Here is a 15,041-nt window from a genome sequence, read left to right as displayed (position 1 = left end):
ATCTAATAATGAATCTTTTATAGGAACCAGCGCTATCGGATGCACTGGATGAGGAACAGAACACTACTCGCCCAATATCAGGTAATTGCTGCAAATGCCTTGAAGAATAATATTTACTGACCTACAGGCATGTTGATTTTAGATGTAATTGTGTAAGGTTATTTTCAGTTCTTTTTAGTGCACAGATCTTATTTTAAAACTCATTTCTTCTATGCAATTAAAAGAATCTTAGTGACTACAAGCAAGGAGGGCCATCTAAGGATGGCACTTGGCACAAAAAGAAAACTAATGACAAACAGCAGGTGCAAGAGTTCATATAAATAACACGGGATCACTTGAATGAGAAACTATATTACTGAATAGAGAGAAATTTCCACCAGCTATTTTGTACCCAATGCAGTAGAGAAAGAACATGTTGAAGTTTGATTTCTGTGTCTGTTCAGTAAACATTGTACATTGGCTTAATGGACAAAGACAGAAACAGAAAGTTATCTTGCTGTGAAATGCAAGCAAAATAAGTTTTCCCAGAGCTTTCAACAGTGACCACACAGTTGGGCCAGTTGCTACTTGAAAACCCCCTGTCCCTCCTGGGAAAGGTTGGTGCTTACTTTTCTCTTCTGGTAGCATGCACTGTACCTTCCAGCACTATGGAAGCTAGCCAGGAGGGATGAGGCTTCAAGGTCAGTCGGTACCAGCTTGATGTCTCCATGTTCTGTGTCTCGGGTATATGGTATCTTCAACAATAGGGTCTTACCGTCAAGTTCTGGAGGGTGACTAGGAGCATTGGCAATAGCCTGTGGTGTTTGAGAGTTAATGGGACCCCACTGGCCAACAACTTAAATAAAGGGAACCCATTCCTGGCACCAGACTTTTTATTTGTTTAGCCTGTGGTGTCTAGTAGGGACATTGTTGCCCAGTTATGGGATAACTCCATTTAAACTCCTTTTATGTATATGTATTACGTATGTATGTATATTTTTTTAAGAACCTGTGGCTAGACAGGTTGTAGCCCTAAGCAAGAACCTACTACTATTCTGCTAAATGGATACAGTATTAAAGTGATTCCCAGTGATTTCCTGTTGCACTCAAGATTAGTGTCTCTCTCATCAAATAAGCTTCTTTAAGCAGGTGTCAGTTGACACAAAGATCTACAACTGGTCAATGCACAGAATAAGAGACTGCTCAATGCTTAGCTCTAAATGGGCCACCTATGTTATACTCTCCCCTCCTAAGGCTCAGGGATTTGGGGGGAAGAAGGATTGGAAAGATTGTAAGAGCCAGAACCACAGATGACCACAGGGAAATGGTATTTTCCAAATACAACAGGGGACTTACATATATGAACTCCCAGTGGTTATGACAGCATGTGCATGTCACAAGGTCAAGATAGACAAAATCCCAGCATGGAGAGGGGAGGTGGAAGTGATGTCCCTCTCCCAGCTGAGGAGCTACTGGCAATCAATAGCTCCCAGGAGAGGGAGAGTCAGTTTAAGAGTGACTTGGTTGGACTGGTAGGCCACCCATGCTCCAGTGGATGGCCACACACTCTATACTATATGAGCCTCACAAATTGGACTTGATGGTTTAAAAAAAAAAAAAAAAAAAAAGAGGACACAAAGTTGTGTGTGTAGAGAAGCAGAGTGGACCTGAGAGGTATGGCGGAGGGAGATTATGATCAACTCTTTTGTATGGAATTCTCAAAAGAACTATTAAAAATTTTTAAAGAAAGAAAACCTCTGTCTCAGTGATTTCAACAAAAAAAGTGACAACTTGTGTTGGATCCCCAGCACCCCTGTAAATTCTGGGGAGGCATAGCAGCCTACCTGAGATCCAAGTGTTCAGGAGGGTAGCAGGTGATCCCCAGGGAAAGCTGGCTAGGCAGACCAACTGAATCAGAGAGCTCTGGGTTCAAGTGAGTGTCAATAAATAAGGTATAGAGCAATCAAGGACATCACCTGTGCTAACCTCTGGCACCCTCACACACATGTGCCCATACATGTGCAAACACACATGCATACCAAACACAATTACATATGCAAAACATAAATGAGAAAAAAACTTTACATCTCCCTCTGGCTGTGGCCACTCACGTGGCATTCTGTGCCCTTCACGGCTGCCTCCGAGGCATGGTATGCCTGATTTCTCTTCTCGGTTGGTGTGCTCTGGAAACTTCCCTCCAGCCCAGATCATCTGGAGAAATTCTGAGATACATATCTCCAAGAGAATAGAATACCTGCCTGGTGGACTCAATCAATAAGACAAAATTCAAGGAGAAAACACTTATCCCTCTTTTTTCCTTTCCTTTGACTTTGACTTTGAAGGTAAATGGGACATTTGCACAGCCTATCTTCTTTACCACAAAAATGGCATCATCTTAAAACTTTCTTCTATTCAATTGATATTTGCCCAAGTGTCTGACTCTTTCCTTCAACAGCAGTTTCTTACATAAAGTCTGAAATTCTAAATCAACCTTATAAGATAATTTACCACTTACCAAAGCCCGCATTTCATGCAAACATGAGAGCTCTGCTAATTACAGATCTAGAGTAGTCATTAACTATTCTGAAGTGTGGTAAGTGCCACTCTGCAATGTAAAGTGAGGCTGAGTGTGCACACAGGCTTTCTTATTGAGTGGCAGCAGGGATGGCCGTGTGCACTTGGCACCCCTTCAAGCTTCATTTCTGTCCTGCTTGCCCTAATTCAGCGATGGATCACGTTCCTGCATTTGTCTAACTCAGTTCAGCAGCAGATAAATCAAAGTTTTTCTTGCCCTTGCCCTTCCATGCTGTTCAACTCATCCATCTGACCATGGAAGAGAGGAAGCGGTTACCTGCTTGAAGGAAGAAAATGCCTGTTAACTGCATTAACCCAGTAACAGCACTTCTATATCAGTGTGTAAATGTATATTCGTATGTGTGTGTGTGTGTGTGTGTGTGTGTACACTGACACATACACACTGACACCACATACTTTGAAGCAGACTTTGAAAAAAAGCACATCAAATTCACAAAGTGTTACCCTTTTTTTCTTTCAGAGGAAAAAAAAAAAGACAGTTTCAATTCTTTCTTTTAAGAAGAAAGTATACATCCAACATTTCAAAAGCCACAGACTTTACCTATTGCCATATCTTCTCAAACTAAAGGAGTAGGAAATTAATTGATTCTTTAATTGACAAGTCCTTTGTCAGACAGTATTCCCCGCCATTCAGAGGCCTAATGCATGTTTTCTTTGTGGTTTAACGCAGGAAGCATAAGCCAGGAAGCCCAGGTGGGCCTGAAGAACGCAACTCCCGCTCCTGTCCCTTTAGTTCCCGTCCCTCAACAGTCCTGCACTGCTGTTCAACATTCCACTTCCCCTTAGGAGAGTTTATCTCATCATCTAGGAAACAGCCGTATTGGAAAATTTTTTAAATTACAAAATACAGGGCTGGAGAGATGGCTTGGAGGTTAAGAACACTGACTTCTTGCAGAAGACCCGGGTTCGAATCACAGAACCCACATGGCAGCTGACAACTGTCCATAACTCCAGTCCCAGGGGATCCAACAGCCTCTTCTGACCTCTGTGGGTATTGCACAGCACAGGTGCACTTACCTACACGCAGGCAATACACATACACATACACATACACATACAATAAAAATAATTTTTAAAAAAAAATTTTAACTATAAAATACAAGGGCTATGCCTGTGACAGAGTGACCCAAGAGCTCCTGGACTTTCCACCAAGGTCTCCAGAAAGAAGATGCACCAAGAAACATACCCTCTGCCCACTCCCAGCGGCTCCCTGGGGACAGGGTTGGTCCTCACCCTACACAGCGCTGGCTCTGGAGCTCCAACAGCACTTGCTGGTGTGACACTCATTCTGTGGGGAATCATGACAAACTTCATTTTCCCCCTGAATAATCACACAGGAGTCCTCCTGGGTTCTAGAAGGGTCAGAGCATATTTCTCTGAACTGGCTTGACTGTGTGGCTGGGGTTGGATTCTGTAAAATTTGTAGGAGAATTTTGAGTTTCTCTGGAGGCAAAAGAAAATACAAAATGTGGTTATTTCTCTAAGTATTTCAACTTACAATTTTATGTAAATATCACTTTTCCCCCCGGCTCTGCCCATTTCTAAATTCTAACACAGTTGTTCATTCTTTCAGTTACTACTTAAATTTTTGATAGTATCTAAAAGTGATATTGTAGACTTTCTTTAGAACCTTCCCATGAGGAGTGTGTAAACACAGTTCGGAGTGCCATCCATGCTGTTTGGTTTTATCTGTATCCCTGGAACCACTGTCTTTCTATTATCCCTTTCTGTACTAATTCTCTCTCTTCTTTCCTCTCCAAGCATTGTGTCCTGACATTTCACTGGCCATCACTCAGAGGAAAAAAGACCTGGATAACCCTGAAAATTTGTTTCTTTTATTTGATAGGAGAAAGCTGACTATGGGGCGGGTCGCTTGACCCCCGACGTGGTGTGTGCGGGCACCCTGGGGTCTCCGCCACACCTGGCTAATCCCGGCGTGAGTCTGGCTGCAAGCGATGTGGGGAGTGCGCCTGGGCGCCCGGGCGCACTCACTCTGGATGTGGCCCAGGGTCAGGTGTGCGTGCACTCTCCCGCCGTGGTTCTGGTCCCGCTGGCTAGCTAGCGGCTGGGGGCCCTGCCGCGCCTCTCTGGAGACGGCAGGTGCGAAGACTTCTCTGATGCTGGCTATAGCTGATAGCTACACACTTCTCTGGAGCGGAGAGCTTCTTCTGCTACTAGAGTATTATCTAGTCGAGATCCCGCCTCTATTACACCCTTGTGCCCTTCCTCAGGATTGCGGAGTGCTGGCCAGTGAACTCCACAGGGAAGAAGCACGGAGGCGGCGAAAGCTGGGGTATCCGTGTGTCGGTAACGGAGAGGGCTGCTCTCCAGTGAGATCAGGTTGCCGGTAGTAAGACACAGGACTCAAGGGACGGCTTAGTCTGTGTTTACTGCTTTATTGTATCTCTGCTCCTTGCTGTCCAGCGCTCTGCTGATCCAGCTTTCTGGGACCCAATCTCCGGGACCCAATCTCTGACCTGATCTCTGGGTCTCAGTCTCTGACCTGATCTCCGGGACCCAGTCTCTGACCTGATCTCCGGGTCCCAGTCTCTGACCTGATCTCCGACCATTAAGAGAAGACTAGCATATTTATATACCATGGGGGTAGTGGTAAAAGCTTTTAGATACTTTGTGAGATATTCTATTTACATGTGGAAGTGGGTTTCTGCTAGACTATTGTCCACCTGTAAAAACCACACACAGGAAGGCATGGTATGCATAGAGCCAAAGGCCATGTTTATGTCAAGGCATCTGTGGCGGCCACTTCAAAGGGAGAGACAGGAAAGATGCCAGAAAGCACCTTGCTATGAAAAGGAGCCCGCGGCACATTCCCCGAGCTGCATGAGCTGTCCGGTGTGAAGGGGCTTCGACTTTTGCATAACAGAGGTCTCCCAACAGCTGACTTTTTTTTTTTTTTTTGTAGAACTATTTTTCTTTTTTTAATGTTTTATTTATTATTTTTATTTTATATGTATGAGTGCTATGCCTGCTTGTAGGTAAAGTGCAATCATGTCATGCAATGCTCGAGGAGGACAGAAGAGGCTGGAACTGGAGTTACTGACAGTTGTTAGCTACCATGTGGGTTCTGGGATTCGAACTCTGATCTTCTGCAAGAACAGACATTGTTCTTAACTGCTGAGTTATCTCTCTAGCCCCAAGAAAGCTGACTTAACAGATCTGATGAAGCATAACACAGCAGTAGATAGTCACTGGGTCCGGGAGGTCTCCTCTTTTAGACACATGGAGGCCCTGAGGTTTCATAATGTTCTAGATATAACTGGTTCTCCATCCCCCCACTGGATGCACAGCATCCCAGGGCCTGGCTCCCCTTTATGGACTGCTGGCCACAGGGCATGTTGTGAGATGAGGTTTTGAGAGATCTGGGCACTTCCCAACTTGTAAAGCCCACTCGGTGAACTCTACTATACAGCTACCAGTGGTGACAGTGGTATGTTTCCTGGTTTCCACATTCACTTCAAACTCTAGTCAGCACCCCTTCTCCTAGTCACAGGTGTGTCCACTCTTTAGACCATGCAGTGTGATATTGTCATCTACATGTTCATACTAGAGAACCACATAATCAAGTTACCCCCCCCCAAATCACAAAAGTATCTCATAGTTTTAAGAAAGCACACAATTTTGTGTTGGGCTGTATTCAAAGGTCTCAGTCCTGTGTGGTATCTGAGCAATAGGTTGGACACACCTGGAGGGAATGTTTACAAGTCAAACTGTACAAGGCTCTCAGGCTGGTCAAGGTAGATGTCTTAAAATATTAATGTTCATATTACACAATGATGTGTTTATGACTCAGAGAGTTTTCTGAGACATTCCTCAATAATGTATAAGTAATTACCTACTTTCAATTTCTTAAAAGAATTTGGGAAACACTGAGAACAGAACTGGGTGAGCAGGGAGACTTCTACCCTGGAATAGTTATTTGGGGGCCCAAGGCATCTGAGCCCAGTCACACCACCCCACTCTCATTCTTCCTTTCCTCATAGGCACATTCTCTCCAAGTACGGCAAATGTGTGTGCTAAGCGGAGGGCAGGATCATGGACTACACTACCCATGTTTCTAATGTCATTTCAAATCATCAAACAGCTATTTAGAATAGTTAGTTATTGCCCACTGAATCTAAAATGACTAGTCACCAAGGAACTAATATATAACCAGTCAGAACAGAAAGAAAAGAAAAGCTGTCATGGATTCTCCTTTATGTAATAGCCCCAATTAACAACAGTAGCTAAAAGTGTTAAACATGTGCATAAAAAATAAGCAATGGTTTAAGCTTTTAAAAAGTTTTAATAGAAATATCAGCAACTCACCAAATATTTCATATACTAAAGGGAATTTGAGGAATGGAATTGCATATTCTTTATACATTGGAATGAAATCTTACAGCAGCACATGTTCCACACAATTTAGCCTGAGATCTCAGAGGATTCAGAATATAATCATGGTAAAAGTGCCATTTCAGAACGAAGTCCCAGCAAGCAATGAAAAGAAAATAAATGGATTACAACAAGCATACTAAGAAGGAAAAACAATGTTAGATAAACTTCCCCCAAGAAACTGGTTATAAAGGAATAGATTTTGCTGTGTTTTCTTCTCTATATTTGATTTTCAAATAACATGTTCAGTTCAAAAGAAAAGATAAAATCAAATAGAATTATTTGCCAGGTTTTTTTGGGAGGGGGGATACCTTAGTATCTTAAGATAATAATAATGAACAGAAACATATTTCCAGGGCTTAGGGTTGATTTACTATGAAGTTCAAATCCAACAAAGAAGTCAGGGACAAAGGGCACAGTCCTAATAAACCTCTGTAAATAGCAGGCATTCCTAATGGTAACACTTCATTAACATAAAAGCACTTGCACAGTTGGTGGTCCTTATCTGGCGTGAGGCCCATGGACTCAATTACAGCTAGTCGTCCCATTAGAAACTTTTAAAACAATTTTGAGAAGAACATTGTTCTAGTTTGCCTTCAATTAATGTGACAAAACACTCAGACCAATTCCAACTTGCAGAGGAAAGGGTTTATTTTATCTTACATCTCCCTGATCATCACTGAGAGAGCCTAAAGTAGAAACTCAGGGCAGGAACCTGGAGGCAGGAGCTGGAGCACAGGCCATGGAGGAACACTGGCTTGCTCCCATTGCCCATGCCCAGCGTGCTTTTTCATACAGAACAACCTGACCAGGGTGGCACCACCCACAGTGGGCTGGACCCTCCCACATCACTCAATAATAAAGAAAATGCCCCACAGATATGGCCACAGGCCAGTCCAATGGTGGAAAGCCCCCAATTGAGGCTCCCTTTATCTAGGTGTGTCAAGTTGACAGCTAAAGCTGTCCAGCACACACAGTAGAGTGCACATCGTAAGCATAGATAATCACCAGAGGAGCTGACTGCCTGCATTCTGTACAGAGGGTTGTGAACCTCAGTGTCTATCAAGTTTGAGCACCAGGTCCCGGGTGAGGAAGACAGAGCTTCTGCCCAAGTTCATTTCCACGTTATAGCTGGTTCCGGCATTGATAGCTGCCAAAGGGTGCTGAGACCTCCGGCGAGAGTTGCAGAAATGGGCAGGAAAGCAGGCCTGGCTCACAGTTACCAAAGAGATAGAGTTTTGGAAGGCAGGTTGATCAGCTCCAAAGAGCTACACGCATGCCTGCTGCTGCTCCCTGCATCGGAGCCCGCACTGGGGTCCTCAGGCTTCTGTGGGGAACTCAGACGGCAAGAGCAAGCAGAGAGGGTCAGGAATTAAGGTGAAAAAGAACAAAGGGGATCCAGAATCCCCTATCAAATGAAAACGACATTAGCTTCATCAACCTGCTATATCACAGAACACTGTAAAGATTTGGGTTGTCCTAAAAGTGTCAAGGAGACACTAAAATAGTTACATGCTGTGTGGCTCTGTCTTGCTGATGTGAAAATAGAACCTTGAAATCAGGAAGTCTGCCCACAGCTGGTGTTAGGAATTCTGTGGGAAGGGAAAGGTGAGAAAGCCCAGGCTACTGTCCTTTCAGGCACCAGGACGTGTACTGCTTGTACAAGGTAGGACATGCTCATTGAAGTCAGCAAACGCGTCTGTCTCCAGAAATGGAACCAGAGGAACAGAGTCCATCTGGATGCCATGACCACACATGATTCAGAAAATATACACATACCATGATGGCCCCCAGAGCACTTAGAGCCTGCAGCAAGATCCCCTCACAGGCTGCCCTTTAGAGCAGGCCAGTTGCCATGGGGACCATCCAGCCTCACTCTGAGCATCCACCCCCACCTTCTGAATAGCACATGTACAGACCTTCTCAGCCTTTCATCCAACCTTCCTCTCCCATTAGCTCAGTCTGGAAATAAATAGGGTACTGTTCAGAAATCAAGACTTACTTTCTTGAAAATAACGAAGGAATCTTAAATTCTTAAATAGGGCTTCATCTTTGAGATTTAAAGTACTTAATTAGGGAGGGTGCATGCCACGGTATACATGTGGAGGTCAGGGACCACTTGTGGGAGTCAGTTCTCTTCTTTTACCATGTAGGTACCTGGGATTGAACTCAGGTCATCAGGCTTGGCAGCAAGCACCTTTACCCACTGAGCCATCTGGCTGGCCCTGGTGATTATCTTACATAATATGCCTGGTTTAGAAATAACAGTGTTTCCATATTTGCTTAGCTAATGTACATTTTCATGATTATTCTTCCCCTCTGATTGACTATAAAAAATGTATGCCTTTGTCTCTCCTCATTGCAAAGCCCCCACTGTAGCACCCATCGTAAGTAAACTCTTTCTCACCGTCTTTGATGAGTACCGTGATTATTTTTCTCTGTAACACCAGAACTCTTTGGAAATCACACAGAAATGGTTACAGAGTGTTCGAAGAAGAAGGAAGTCAGGAGCAATTAGCATGCGCATGCCAGAAACGTGGACAAAGGTCAGTGGATTCAGTCTCTGAGTTGGCAAAATAGAGTGATCATCACCATTAGTAAAAGCTGCTTGCCAGTGCACACCAGCACCTTTAGGCGGCGCAGCGAGGGCTGGAGCACAGGTGCCAAGGGGGGCTGAAAGTGGTTACTACAGCAGCATATGCTCAGCTACCAAAGAACACTCTAGAAATACTCCCTACACAATGTCCTCCAACAGCATCTCATCTAGACTCTGCTTCTACTGTCTCTCCAAATTGTGAAACTTATGAATGCTTGTCTGGTGATTTTTCTTGTTTCTTGATTCTAAATCTAGAAACCTTTCCATAAACCCAATGCAGACAGATATACATCAAACCATGTCTTTTGTTTATCTGAAAATATTTACTTTATTTTTAAATATTTTTATTATTTCTTTGAGAATTTCAAATGAGCATACAATGTATTTTGATCATATTTACATGGATCTGCTCCCAGATCCACCCCACCCCTTCATTCCTCCTTCCTTCATATCCTTTTCTATTTTTGAGAATTTCATACATGAGTATTGTCTTTGCCCCCCAGTCCCCCTACATCTCTTCCCATGTCCCCTCCTCTCCCCCAGTTACTTGTCCTCTTCTTTGTTATTGTTACATATTCAATGCATATACAATGCATTGAATCCCACAGTGCTCATGTGCACCTCTGTTGAGGACTTCCCACTTGGGATTCATAACCTCTCAGGGAGTCAAACCCTGGAGATAACTGATTCTCCCCCACCCCCCAGCATTCATTGTTTACCTGTGACTCTTCACCTTGAGATAGAGCCCCATGAAAAACCCCCCATCCGCCTTAGCATGTCAAGTGGTTTTGTCATTATGGAGATCTTGTTAGGTTACCACACTGCAGAGACTTCATGGGTGCAGCTTCCCATCATGGCTGGAATTCATGATCAGGCAGCAGGCGTCCTGTTCCTCTGACTTTGACAATCTTTCCACCCCCTCTTCCTCGATCTTCTCTGAGCCTCAGGTGTAGAGGCTGCATTGTAGATATCACTTAGGGATGGGCATTTCACAGACACTCTCTGTGGTTGACTAGTTGTAGAACTTTGGAATAGCTGCCATCTCTTGAAAACGGGATGCTGCTCTGATGGAGGTGAGGGGTACATTTGTCAAGCTGGTCTGGAGCTCCCCAGCAGCACACTGGAGGCCTAGTCTCAAAGCAGAAAGGTGATGATAAAGATGATGAAGTTAGCAGGATTCTGACCAGCTCACCAGGGTGGCTTGGAGCACCTGAGCATCCCAGTCCCGAAGCGGGAGATGGATACAAAGTCCCAAGCATGTTTTAACCAGCCTTGTTGTGCGGCAGTAAAGCAGTTTGTACACAGGCAGTGTGTACACAGGCCATTTGGCAAGCTTCTATAGAGTTACACACGCCAGTCTATAGCCATTCCCAGGAGTCTGCCTAGAGTCGGCTCCTACAACTACTCTTAGAGACTGTCACAAATTTGATCACATAAAGCCACGCAAATGCATGATCTTACAGTTCTGCGGATCAGAAGATCAGAGCACAGCCCTCACTGGGCTCCAGCGCAAGGCTGGCAGAGCTTCGTGTCTTTCCAGTGTTCACAGGGAAGCTCCATTCCCTGCCTTTCCTTCTCCAGAGGCTTCCACGCCTCGTCCTTTCGGGCTTGCAGGGACCACAGCTACACGCTGCCATCAGACAGTCACCCCCAGCCTCTCCACCCAGCTGAGAGCAGCTCTGCGTCCATCAGTACCTGTCACTATGAAACTGGTAAAGAATCTTCAAGTGGCAAAGTTCTTAAGTCGTCTTTCAAGAAAAGCCTCCAAGAGGCCACTCACCGTGGCTACTTCTGAGTGCCAGGGCGCAAGCTTCCCATGCTAAACACGGTGATTCGTCCCTGTGATAGAGAGGCCTGGTGGCCAACTCACTACATAGGCACCATAGAACCTTAAACCCATGTCTCTCACCTCACCCACACCATTGAACAGCTTCTCCCTCTCCCTTCTGGTAAAACCCCCCACTGCCTGTCAGAGAGGTGGACTTGGGCTGGGTTCCCAGCCTCCTCTGTGACTGACCTAACAGTAAGCTTTTGCTTTTTCTAAAAGCCCAGTGTCATTAGTGTGGGGTAGATCTGAGCCACCAAGAAAATTCAAGATAGACTCCCTGATTTAGGGTCTGTAAAAAGCCTTGATTGTGTCCGCAACCTCCACTCCATTCTGCCATGCTATACCTAAGACAGTCAGTTTCCAAAGAATAGCCATTTTTGAGGTGGGAAGGGAGTATCTTGTCACAACCCAAGAGATATTAATATCAGTATCCACACAAAAAATCCCAGTATTCGCAGAAGCTTTCAAAATAGCCAATAACTGAAAATAACCCATCAACTAGTGAGAGGATAAGCAAGCCGTGCATCCCCGTAGGAGAACACTGCTCAGCCATGTGAATGAACAAGCACGCACACACCACATGAATAACACAGATGAAATGTGTTCCCCAAAAGAATTCCACATGTGACTTTCTAGAGAAAGAAAAACCACACTGATGGAAAGAAATCATAGGCTTTCAGGAAGAGGGAGCAGAGGGACCAAGAGGACCCCACAGAATGACTGTTAGGATGGTTAACAGAATTGTACCCATTTGGAGCACTCAGCAGGCCTTGCCTTTAAAGCTGGTGAATGCTACTGTATATAAGTAATAAATAATTTGAAAGTTTTTATTTGTTATTGTGTGCATTTATTTGTGTGTGTAGATAGGAGGTGAAGCCTGGTTGGGGGAGGGAAGGGGTCAGTTCTCTCCTCCCTCTGTGGGTTCCAGAGATTGAACTCAGGTCAGCAGGTCTGTGTGGCAAGTGCTTTCACCTGCTGAGGCATCTCACCGTCCCTAGATAAATACGTAAAAAGAAATATATAGATTAGATTAGATGCGTGAGTAGAATAGAAGAAAGAGCAATTTTAAAAGCTAATAAGAGGGCCATCATAAACTGTCTGTTAGGAAGGAGGACGCCGTGAGACACTTGAGGAATCTAACAATCCAAAAGACAAATGCAGAGAGAATCCGAAAGAGAAACGCAAAAGAAGAGACCTTGGAAACTGACTTTGGCAGCAAAGAGTTATCTAAATGGACCCCTCAAAAATCAAAATAACATCTGATTTGCATTCCCACATAGAGACACTGGACCTGTGCAAACCAGAGGAAGCCATGGTATCAAGGAGGGAGGAAGAACTAAACCGGGTCATTGAAGAAAGTGTCACATCAAAACCCAAGGCGACTCCACAAAGACGACCGTCTTCTGCAGGTGAACTCAAGGTGGCTCATTTATTTACCTGCTGACTGGTCCCCGGGGCCTTCCAGAAGCTCCTCAGTACCGGGCACAGAGCCTTACCATGGGCAAGAACTCCAGAATATTGGCTGAATGGAGGATGAGCGCATTTAGAATTAGAATAAATGAAATGAATTCTTCTGCAACATAGAACACTACACAGTGAAAAAAAGCCAGTGGTCCTTGTATGATTAGAGAAAGAAAATTAAAAGCAGCTCTTGAGCATCTTGAAAATAACCCTCCATGGCCCCTTTCACATACACAAGACCAGCCCCTTTCATGTGGGAGCAGTTTGAAGTTGACTGGTTTCCAGTTACAAGATGTGCCTTCTGTTCCCTCTTTCTGCATACGTGGGTCACACACCAGCTTCTCCACTCAGCACAAGGCAGTCTTGGGGAGAGCCATATGTGCTCAGTTACATGAAAGGCTGAGAGACTGGAGAGTGAGGGCAGGTGGTGGTGGCCCAGCTGCTACCTGTCAGCCTCTCTTGCCTTCTTCCCCTGAGGTACTGCTCTTAAATGCAGTCACTTGCTTACATTTTTTAAAAAGATGCTATTCAGGGCTGGAGAGATGGCTCAGCAGTTAAGAACTGGTTGTTCTTGCAGAAGACCCGGGTTCAAACCCCAGCACCCCCATGGCAGCTAACAGCTGTCTGTAACGCCAGTTCCAGGGGACCTGACAGCCTCTACTGACCTTCGCAGGCATTGCACAACACGGGTGCACTTACCTACATGCAGGCAATACACATATACACATAAAATAAAAATAATCAGGTTTTACAAGGTTGTAAAAATATTTAATTGAATTTTTGTGGATTTCATACATCTTTATATTTAGCCCCCACTTCCCTATCTGTAACCCCCACAGCCCGCCCACAGGACTCATGCATTTTGTCATATATGTTAAGATCTATTGAGTCAAGTTTGTGTACCCAGATGTCTCTCGGTGTGAGTTCATCCACTGGAGGCTGTTAGCATCACTCCCTTAATGTCAACTCTCCCTCACCCAGCAGTGATCAGCTGCCAGTAGTTCCTCTCCACAGTTGTGGCCTCCTGCCCATTTCCCCAGTTCTATGCTGGTCTTTGTCTGACTGAGTTTACATGGGTCTTGTGCATGCTGTGAGCATTGTTGTAAGTTCTTAATGAGCAAGGTCCCAGCAGTTTGTAAGACACTGTTTCCTTATGGTCATGCACCTCCTCCCTGGCTCTTGCCATCTTTCTGTCCCTTTTTCTGCAATGGTCCCTGAGCCCTGGGTGGGTACAGTTTAACACAAGAGTCCTGTCCAGGGACCCACACTCTGCAGTCTCTTACTCTCTACATTTTGGCCAGTTATGTCCTTTTATGTTCATCGTCCTCTGTTGCATGAAGAAGCTTCACTGATGAGAGTTGAGAGATGCATTAGTGTTCTCTCTCCCCCTTGTACCACCATGTTCTGTGAGCCTTAGGCAAAGAGGTTCCATTGCAGGTGTGTCACTTAAGGCTGGGCATCTCACAGACATTTATTCTCTGTGTGTGACCCTGTTGCAAAAGAAGCTTCTTTGATGAGTGGTGACTGGCATACTTGTCTGTAAATATAAGAATCCATATTTAGCATATAGTAAGAAATTACATTTGCCTAGGGATGTGACAGACTTACAGCTATGATTTTTAATATATGATCATGACCTAAGATCAATGACCTCTCCAGCCACGTATATTTGGCTATGTTTATAATACCTCACATGAGTTCCTTTCCATTGAGCAGGCTTTAAGGCCAATTAGGTAGCTGTTGATTACCTCCAAGATAAAAGTGCCACTACTGTACCAATATAGTTTTCTGTGCCAATTATTGTTGTGGTTATTGGGCTTCAAAGCTGGGGTAGACCATTGATTGACTTTCTCCCTTTTATTCATTTTATTTTATCAGTGTTCTGCATGCATGCGTGTAAGTGCAACCACGTCATCCAGTGCCAACAGAGGCCAGAAGACAACGTTGGATCCCCTGGAACTGGAGTTATATAGATGGTTGTTAACCACCATATGAGTGCTGGGACCTGAACCAGAGTCCTCTGCAAGAGCAGCCAGTGCTTTTAGCCATTGAACCATCTCTCCAGTCCCTTGTTTACAGCCTTCAACTATGCTCTTGTATCCACAAAAGTAGTCTATAGGATGGCCTTTACAGAACTTTTCATAAGGAAAATGCTTATTATACAACAGTAAATCTTTAAAAACTACTAAA

Source organism: Nannospalax galili, unplaced genomic scaffold (assembly GCF_000622305.1).
Source record: "Nannospalax galili isolate Female #2095 unplaced genomic scaffold, S.galili_v1.0 scaffold357, whole genome shotgun sequence".
Classification (NCBI taxonomy): domain Eukaryota; kingdom Metazoa; phylum Chordata; class Mammalia; order Rodentia; family Spalacidae; genus Nannospalax; species Nannospalax galili.
This window is presented reverse-complemented; position numbering follows the sequence as displayed.